This window comes from Strongylocentrotus purpuratus, unplaced genomic scaffold, assembly GCF_000002235.5.
Source record: "Strongylocentrotus purpuratus isolate Spur 01 unplaced genomic scaffold, Spur_5.0 spur5_scaffold_16, whole genome shotgun sequence".
Classification (NCBI taxonomy): Eukaryota; Metazoa; Echinodermata; class Echinoidea; order Camarodonta; family Strongylocentrotidae; genus Strongylocentrotus; species Strongylocentrotus purpuratus.
Genome location: NW_022145601.1, coordinates 2,283,139 through 2,293,439, shown reverse-complemented (window position 1 = coordinate 2,293,439; position 10,301 = coordinate 2,283,139).

The window sequence follows — 10,301 nt, the reverse complement described above, 5'->3', positions numbered from 1 at the left end:
ATTTGAAACACATGAAGAGTTCTATGAGACAGGTTCTGTGAAAATATGTGGACGTGAATTGGAGAAAGTCTGGTCAATTGTCTGTACTAACCGAAAAAAGTTTGAAATGAATGCCGATGCAATTGATCATGCACAGGAGCATCTTGACAAATTTGGTCTACACGAAGATGCATGGGGTCTTTTATGTCCGGAAAAGGAAGTAGAGCAACTTGAACATCCCAAAGAAAATGTAGATGTCGAAGATTATGATGGAGATCTTGATATCCCAGATTTAAAGAATGAACCGAAAAAAGATGACTATAGCATCGAACTACGTTCAGTAAAAATTTCCAAACAAGATGGACATTCTTTGATGAGGTCTTTGAATGAGAAGCAACAGAGTGTTTTTTACAAAATACGACAGTGGTGTTTAGATAGAGTAAATGGAAAATCGGTTGAACCGTTTCATATGTTTCTAACTGGAGGTGCTGGCACTGGAAAGAGTCATTTGATCAAATGTCTTTACTATGAAGCAACACGTATACTAGCCCGAATGTTGCCACATCCTGATGATGTCTCAGTATTGAAAATGGCTCCAACCGGAGTAGCTGCATACAATATCAATGGCCATACTATACATAGTATTCTTTCTATTCCAATCAATGCACAAGTACTGTATCAACCGCTGAGTGATGAGAAAATAAGTGTCCTTCGAAATAAGCTGGCTGAATTGCAAATTTTAATCATAGATGAAGTATCAATGGTAGATCAAAAGATGATGTCTTACATTCACGGCCGCCTACGACAAATAAAACAATCACGAGATCAAACTGCTTTTGCTGGTGTTTCAGTTATTGCTGTGGGAGACATGTATCAGTTACCTCCAGTCTTAGGAACTCTTTTATATAAAGACACACTCAATGGTGCATTGTGGAATGCTAATTTCAAGAAAGTAGAACTTGAAGACATTATGAGACAAAAGGACGATACCCAATTTGCTTTTCTCTTAAATAGATTACGTGTAAAACAAGGGGAAGAGATTCTCTGTGATGAAGACCTAGCAACGCTCAAGTCCTGTGAGACTGGTGAAGAATGTGAAAATGCTCTGCATATCTATGCATGTAACAATGAAGTAGATGCTTGGAACAAGAAATTATTGCATAAAAAATGTGGAGATGTGATATGCGTAAAAGCACATGACATGGACAAAGATGTTAAAAAAGGAAATCAAATACGGGAAAAACCTTATACAAAGATGAAAACCCAGTTGCCTCCTTATCTGTGGATTGCAGTTAATGCTAGAGTGATGTTGCTCAAAAACATTGATGTTAGTAAAGGCCTGACAAATGGATGTTTCGGAAATGTAACAGAAATAATAACGGATCATACAAATTTGAATCCAGTTTGCATCAAAGTTAATTTTGCGAAGGCCGATATTGGTATTCATTCAATCGAAATGTCTCAAGAATCCATTGGTAAGAAATATGTGAGAAAACAATTTCCACTTAAGCTTGCTTATGCTTGCACAATTCATAAAGTACAAGGTTCGACATTAGACAAAGCTGTTGTATCATTAAAAAATGTATTTCAATCTGGACAGGCATATGTTGGACTTAGTCGCATTACTTCGTTATCTGGACTTGTGATAGAACATTTCGATCCTAAACGTCTATATTGTAATCCAGAAATTAAAGAACGCATTGAGGTTATGAAGCCGTTTATCGAGAATGAAACTTCTGAAGATATTCACGATTATAACTTTTCTTTGGTAATGCAAAATGTGCAAGGATTAAAACAGCATTTTACTGATTTCAAATCCTAGTGCCAATTTGTGAATGTAGATTGTATTTGCTTGACTGAAACATGGATTAATGATGATGATCTCTGTGACGTTGTTTTAGATAACTTTCGATTTTATCATCAGCCACGACATCTTTCATACTGTAATTCTGGAGTTGGAAATGTGCTCAAAGAACAATCGCATGGAGGTGTTGGAATGTATATCAAGAATACATATTCAAGTAGATTAGACATATCTGTCGACAACTTAGAGTTTATCGCAATTCTTGTCACCAAACCAGTTTCTGTTGTGATTTCAGTTGTTTATCGACCTCCATCATATAGTATCAAATCATTCTGTGAATCATTAGACAATTTGCTAAATGCATTACACAAAAGAAGCATTAGATGTATTGTGATGGGAGATTTTAATGAGGATTTGTTTAAAGGTTCTTCACAGGTAAACAAGCTAATGTGTAAAAAAGGTTACAAACAGCATGTTGTTAATGCTACTACTGAGAAGGGAACAATGATAGATCATGTGTACAGCAAAGGACTAGATTTATTGGAAACAGAGGTCATCCCTACATATTATAGTTACCACGAAGCTGTTAAGATTGCATTTTGATATTTATTGTAAAACGAGAATGATAACAAGAGTAAATTCCATAATTTCTTGCGAAATAACATTTTTATTTATCATGTTTTTATTCTTACAAAAATGAATATGAGTAAATTACATGGAATCTTTAAAAAGCATAATAGTTGTGTATTCTTTTTGGATTGCCTTACACTTATCAATGACACCATCTGCGATTGACATCACATTGAAAGCATGATGTAAACTTGGTAAAACAAGTTCCTCAGTTGGTTTTTCAAAAATTTGTTTAAATATGACATTACTATTTTCATCAAACTGGTAACTCCCATAAAAGGACGTCTAACAAGGCAAGGGTAAAATAGAGAAATTGTATTCCGTACTAAGTTATCAAATAGGTGCAACATGCTCACAATTCTGTATCAAATTTTTGGAGTAATGCAGTGTGCATCTCGTTCTACTTTAAGGTAATGTGTGTGTTTTGTATGTTGTCAATCCTTGCCTTTTACCCCACAGTAACTTTAAATTTACTGGCATCATGACATATACATGTATTTTCAACTTTTAGATAGCAATAAAAAAAAAGAGTGGTACACATTAATATATTGGATTCATAAACAAATAAAAAGATGATAAATTCATGTGTTTTTTTTCCCAGGATAAAGATAGTAAACCTGATCAGAATTTGAAAGTTGGAACATTCTACATGTATGAATTTGCACAGTGCTCCTTCCCAACTGGGTTGGAGTAGGAGACGGGGTGGAAACCATTCAACTCTGAGGAAGACATTCAACTCAGAGTTTAAGCTTGAACATGACAAGGAGACTTGCAAAGCTAAGTAAAGACAAAATATATTATTATAGTTCTGGAATATCAGAATGGGAAGGTTCCTAATTATAAATAAATGTTATCATTGGGATGCAATGCTGAATAATCTGTGAAAGACAAATTGTTTGCTAGTGATATGTAGGATGTTTGATGAGAAAAGTATTCACTATGATTTCAATTATGTTGTACAGTCACACAAATATTTATATATATATATATATATATATATATATATATATATATTAAAGTATTAGATTCATAAATAAATAACAGGATGATAAATTCATGGTTTTTCTTCCCAGGATAAAGATTTTAAACCTGATCAGAATTTCAAAATTGGAACATTCTACATGTATGAATTTGCAAAGTGCTCCTTCCCGACTGGGTTGGAGTGGGAGATGGGGTGGAAACCATTACTCTGAGGAAGACATTCAACTTAGAGTCAAATGCGTTCATTAATAAGGTTAACATTTTTAAGAAAGAAAAATTCAATACTGTTCATATTCCTAATCTTCAAATGATTTTTTAATTTCACTTCTTCAGATAACTTCTTTAGATGACTGAAAAGCGCAACATTGCAAAGCTCATTTCTACAACCCTAGTCACCAATGACAGTGCACCACCATATCCCTTTGCTCACCAGTTGAAACAGACTACAGCCCTCGAGTCAGAAGGCTGTCCTCATCGTCCAACACACAGCGGTAACATCATCCCAGGACTTTAGCCCTCTGGTGATACCTGGTTCAGCAAAGACTAGGCCTTGGGGAGTGTTTACAGCTCTGTCATCATAACAGCATTGTGGCAGAATACCAGCATATACATGTAATGTATCGGGACCTTCACAGGGTAAGGAAAGATTGCCAAACTAAAATGTTCGAAAAAGCCTAACCCTACTGTACTGTGTTATTTCAAGCTCCTCCGGATAGATGGGAGACCTCGGCCACTACACTGTTGATTCTTACAACATTGGCACACCTGGGGGTGTTTCACTATAGCCCTAAAATCGATCTAAAATCGATTTTATCAATTTTAAGGGCTTAAAATTGATTTCGATTTTAGCAGCAGTTTCACTAAATAAATAAAATCGATTTTGGCCTTAAAATCGATTTTAAGTTAGAGTGTGATCCTTATTAATTTTAAATCAATTTTATCCTTATTCATTGCATTATTGATATGCTATGTTCAGCATTCATTGGTTTCAAAGGCGCAAGTGTCGGCTAGCTTCAATTTGAACATACATCTGAACATGAAGAATTATGTTCTTGGGGGAACAAATCTTTGTTCATAACCAATTTTTTTTTAAATCATCATAGTTAGGCACTAATAATACCAAATGAGGCACTCTGGAGGGGGGGGGGGAGCACAATGGCCCATTTTTTCTTCAAAAATACATGGGCGGCCCGTTTTCCCCTTAACCCTATCTAGCCGGGGGGGGGGGCCTTATCCAGCCGGCGGCACGGGGAGGGGGCCCAATTCGTGAGACAATATTTAGCAGCGAAACAGCCGGCCAATAATTCGCTCAGTGGGGGGGGGGGGGGGGGGGGGGGGTAGTGAACAATAAAAAAAAAATTATTGCGGGGGGGGGCCCTCGAAAATTTGAAAAATCGCACCCCCCCCCCCCTTGAGCGCCAGGGGAGGGGGCCCATCTCCAAAAAAAAAAAGGTACAGTTAATGTTTTCTTACACGTTTTTTTCTCCAGGGGAGGGGGCCCGGACCCCCCAGGCTATGCAGTTTCAAAATAACCCATGCTAGATAGGGTTTAAGTGCCCCTTTTACATCTGATTAACATCCCTTTTTGTTTATTACAAGTGCACTTTTCCTTCATGTAGTTTGTCCCGTTTCACTTTGTTTTAAAGTTCCTCTTTTTATTTCTAATAACTTTTTATGTTTTCTTCTCAGAAGTGACCCTTTTCCATTTTGTTATGTGCCCCTTTTTCTATATATTTTTTTACCATATGCACTTACAATTATGTGTCATTTCTTTCATATTCTCTCTCTCTCTCTCATTAACATAAAACGACACTCCCATCACAACGCTTTGCTTGCCGTAATTGTGTTTCTTCATGAACACCCCCCCCCTTCCCCCACAAAAAAATAAATAAAGAACAAAAATGAATAAAAATGAATATAACAATAACTCACCGGCATACAAACACACCATTCTTGAATCACATCATTGCCCTTTATCATCATGTAATTATTATCACCATGCGCTAGCGTACAATCTCATCTATTCATCCCCCCCCCTTTTATCTTCTTAAAAGACAAACAATACATACAAAATAAAATTAATACAGATTTTAAAGTATAATCAATATGTTTATGCTTTAATGAATGAAATCTACATTTTGCAAATGATGGGGATTCAAGGGATACAATTACAATATTTTAAATGACACAAATAAAAGTGCTCCTATGAAAGTATCAGCCAGTTGTTAAAACTTCTGCAGCTGATATCTGTCACTCTCTATTCGAGTTACCTTTATGGAGATTAAAAGATTAATACTTGTCACAAATATTTATGTTACTCATACGGTTGTTAATCTAAGGATGATATACATTGTCATGTAAGGTCACACAGTCGGTGAGAATGCGGTTTCTTGATGCAATAGTTTGTCTATATGAAATTAATCATCAATTCTTTTCTATCAGCTTTGACAAAAAATTCTAAGGACGAAAAACTTCTTCATGAGTGAGCGTTCAGCATGTGAGCAGCTCCTCTCCTCTCCACTTTTATGCTTTATTTGTGAGGTTAGAGTGGATATTGGTGTGTCTATAAACATAAACATCTACCAAGTATACCCTCTGGATCACTTTGGACAATTTTTTGAAGGACTTAGTGCAACTTGATGAGAGGTTCTAGACTTTCAAGTTTTTGCTTTGCTATCTATGTATTTGGAGCCAAGTGCAGCCATATTGAAACTGCTTCATGCACACATCCTATTGATGATCACCCAAGCCTGAATACCATTCTTGGTGTTCCTATTGTTATGAACAATACAAGCCTCTTGGGACAATGGCATTGGTCAAGCGTCCTACCTTTGTGTTTGTTCTTGGACTTTACTTGCTGAATAGATATATATACAGTGTATCTCAACATTCTACTTTGCCTTATCACAGTATAACCGGCAACTTATACCCACATGAAGGTAGGCTGAATTTTCTATCATTAAAACCTGCAAGGAAATTGTTGGGGGGTCCCATCAGCTACTACCCGAATTCGGAGGCTTCCTTCCAAATCTCCATTTTACTGGATGGTGACATTAATCCTAATCCTGGGCCTGCCGATGATATATGCAGAGATAGTTATGGGTCACCGTCAAGACAACGTGTCACTTACACCAGAGAACAGTTGTACAACCGTAATCGGACTAAAACATGCCCTCATTGGCTGCCCCCTACCCAGTGGAGAAATCTTACTTCCCTTGGTATTTCGTATAGAAAGCGGACGCGTCGAGGAAGAAAAAAGGCCAGAGGGTCCAAGCGTCAACAGATTCATCCTCCAGTTTTCGCACACTGCATTGAATCTAATATCCCTACTATCACTACTGACAGGAATTCATATAAACAGCCTTCTCGTACTTTATGCGCAGATTTTCCTCGTCATCGGGATCTCACCAACTTGATTGATGTATGCAGACGCCGCAACCAAGGGCGACATCCTGCAACTATTTCCTGTTTTGATCCACCATTAAGTTTGGGTCTTTGGAATGCTAGATCCATGAATAACAAAGTAGTATCTATCTGTGATCTCATCCTCGAAAAGAACCTTGATTTACTTGTCATTACTGAGTCCTGGTTAAAGGGTGATTCACAAGACAACCACACCATTGCGAACATTAACTACACATTACCCAACTATGTGATTGTCCACAAGGCACGTCGCACTGGATCTGGTGGGGGAATCTGTATCATCCATCGTTCTGCTCTTAATGTCTCTTTGAACAACGATTTTCCCACTTTTAACTCGTTTGAACATGTGGATCTGACTGTCCATGCTTCACAGCGTGCTGTAATTAGAATACATGCCGTCTATAGACCACCTCCTTCTTCCAAGAACACACTGACATATAGATTGTTTGTAAACGAGTTTTCGTCTTCTTGAACTAGTAACTGTAAATGATAATGCTCAATTACTTGTCGGCGATTTCAACATACATGTGGATGATAAACGCAACAAAGACGCCATGAACTTCGTAGAGATGCTGGACTCTGCTGGTCTCCAGCAACATGTTACTGTGGCAACTCATCAAGCGGGACACATTCTAGATTTGATTATTTCTCGGAAAATTGATAACCTGGTCAACACTGTGGACAAAGTGAGTGGGCTCCCTTCAGACCACCATGCACTCATCTGTCCACTTAATCTAGGACGCCCCCCTCCTGAAAAGAAACTCATCACTTGCAGAAAGCTTCGTAACATTAATTTGAACATACTGAGGGAGGATATTAAGGACGGTTCTCTGTGTTCATTATCTACCCGGTGCCCTTCGGAAGCGGTCGAAGAGTACAATACTACCCTGAGGCAACTCCTGGACAAACATGCGCCGGTACAGTCACATCTTGTTTCGTTGCGGCCCCATGCTCCATGGTACACATAATCTGTCAAAGAATCCAAGCGCCTGAGACGTCGCGCTGAACGTAAAATGATTAAATCGAACATTGAAATAAATCGCCAGCTGTACAAACAACAGTGTGAGGCTTACAATCTCATTCTTGATGGAGCCAGGACTGAGTACATGACGACTGAGATTAAAGAGTGTGACACCAAGCAGCTCTTCAAGCTGGTTAGTAAGCTCACCATTCCCAAAACTGACTCAGTTTTTCCTGATCGCAGTTCGGACGAGGAATTAGCGAATGATTTTGGAGAGTTCTTCCTTGATAAAATTCGAAAGATTGGGACAACATTTCCCCCTTCAAATCTCCCTGATGAAACCCTTTCATGTGATTGTGAGTTCCAGCAGTTTGAGCCTGTTACGCAAACACAGGTGAGAAAACTGATTAAGAACTCTGTTTCCAAGTCTTGTCGTTTGGATCCTATGCCAACTCATTTAGTGAAATCGTGCCTTGAAGAACTAGTACCATCCATTACACACATAATGAACTCTTCTCTGTCTTCTGGTACTGTCCCAGAACTTTTCAAAACATCTCACGTTATACCTCTATTGAAGAAGTCTGACTTAAACCCAGATGACTTTAAAAGCTACAGGCCCATAGCAAACCTGCCATTCCTTGCTAAGATCCTTGAGAAAATCGTTGCTTCTCAGCTTCGGGTGTACCTTGATAAACAAAAGTTGTTTCCTGAGATGCAGTCGGCTTATCGACAGTTCCATTCAACTGAAACAGCATTGATCAGAGTCTTCAATGACGTGCTTCTTGCAGTTGATAAGGGTCATGAGGCTGTGCTGGTGCTCCTTGATTACACTGCTGCGTTTGACTCTATTGACCATACAACTATGATTGATCGTTTCCTGCGAGGCTATGGCATCAAGGGGTGTGCTCTGAAGTGGCTTGATTCGTACCTGGATAATCGCAAACAGCACGTCGTTGTGAATGACTCTATTTCCAGACCATTTCCCCTGCCCTGGGGTGTTCCTCAAGGGTCTGTCCTAGGTCCACTGGAGTTCATCCTGTATACTGGTCCGTTGAGTGCGGTCATCTCTTCCCATCGGGACATTCATCATGTCATGTACGCCGACGACACCCAGTTGTATGTGACCATGACATCCAAAGATCACGTAGGCTCTATGCATAAACTGAGCGAGTGCGTCTCCGATGTCATGTCCTGGTCTTCTTCAAATAAACTCAAGTTAAATCAATCTGAGACTGAGGTACTACATATCAAGTTCAAGTTCAAGTTCAAGTTCAGTTTATTCAATTCCAATAAAATATACAAAACAGAATACAATCATGACAGAATAAGTCGATCAATAATACAAAATAAGGTAAAATTATAAAACTATAAAGTGATACATCAGATAACAACATAAGATTATTGGAATTGGGTGGCCATAAAAAACTATGTGGATTTGTCGAGACGACCACCCTTGATGAAGGTAAAATACGTTTCATTGAACATTCAATATAATATTAAAAAAAATAAAAGATAATAAAGTACATAAAGGAATAAACAATTATGAAAATATAACATAATTTATTTAAAAAATACATAACCGCACAAACCCACCACAGGACAATACAAGACAATAAAATCAACAATTTAAAATTTCACACACTTGTGATTAAGTACGATTTGAGTTTTCTTTTAAAGATATTCATTGAGTTAAGTGATTTTATTTCAAGTGGCAGATTATTCCAGATAACAGGAGCATGACGTCTAAAAGAGAATAGTGAGTAATTTTTATTAACAGTCCATAGATGATATTTATTTATTTATTTATTTATTTATTTTAAAAATATTTATACAGGATGACAATATCAACCAATTTATTTCTGCTTCTTGTATTATGGTCATGAACAGTTGTATTAGAAGTGAGCATTGATGATAATGATTTATGGAGCATATTCTGCTTATGTTTAAAAAGTAATATTGAACAGTAGTAAGAGTTGAGTTGAAACACAGTGAGAACATTAAATTTAACAAATAATTCTTTAGTATGGGCTTGTCTCCAAGAAAATGAACATATACGAAGAGCTCTTTTCTGTAATAAATACAATGGTTGTAATTTTGTTGGATATGTGTTCACCCACACTACATTACAATAAGATAAATAAGGCAAGACTAAGGTATTATACAAAGTAATAAGAATACGTTGAGGGAAGAAATTGCTAAGTTTGCGGATGACACCAACATTTCTGGATACTTTGTTTGTTACATCTGTTATATGGTTATTCCATGTAAGTTTTTCATCAATCAAGACGCCTAAGAATTTTGTGTGACTTACACGCTTTATAACTTGATTATTCATTTTTATATCCAATAATTCTATGTTATTTTTTTTAGTATTTTTAACATAAAAATATATATAATTTGATTTGTCCGTATTTAAGGATAATTTGTTATAATAAAACCATTCCGATACCTTCTGCAATTCAAAGTTGAGAATATTATTCAAAGATTGTAAAGAATCATGAGAAACTAAAATGTTGGTGTCAT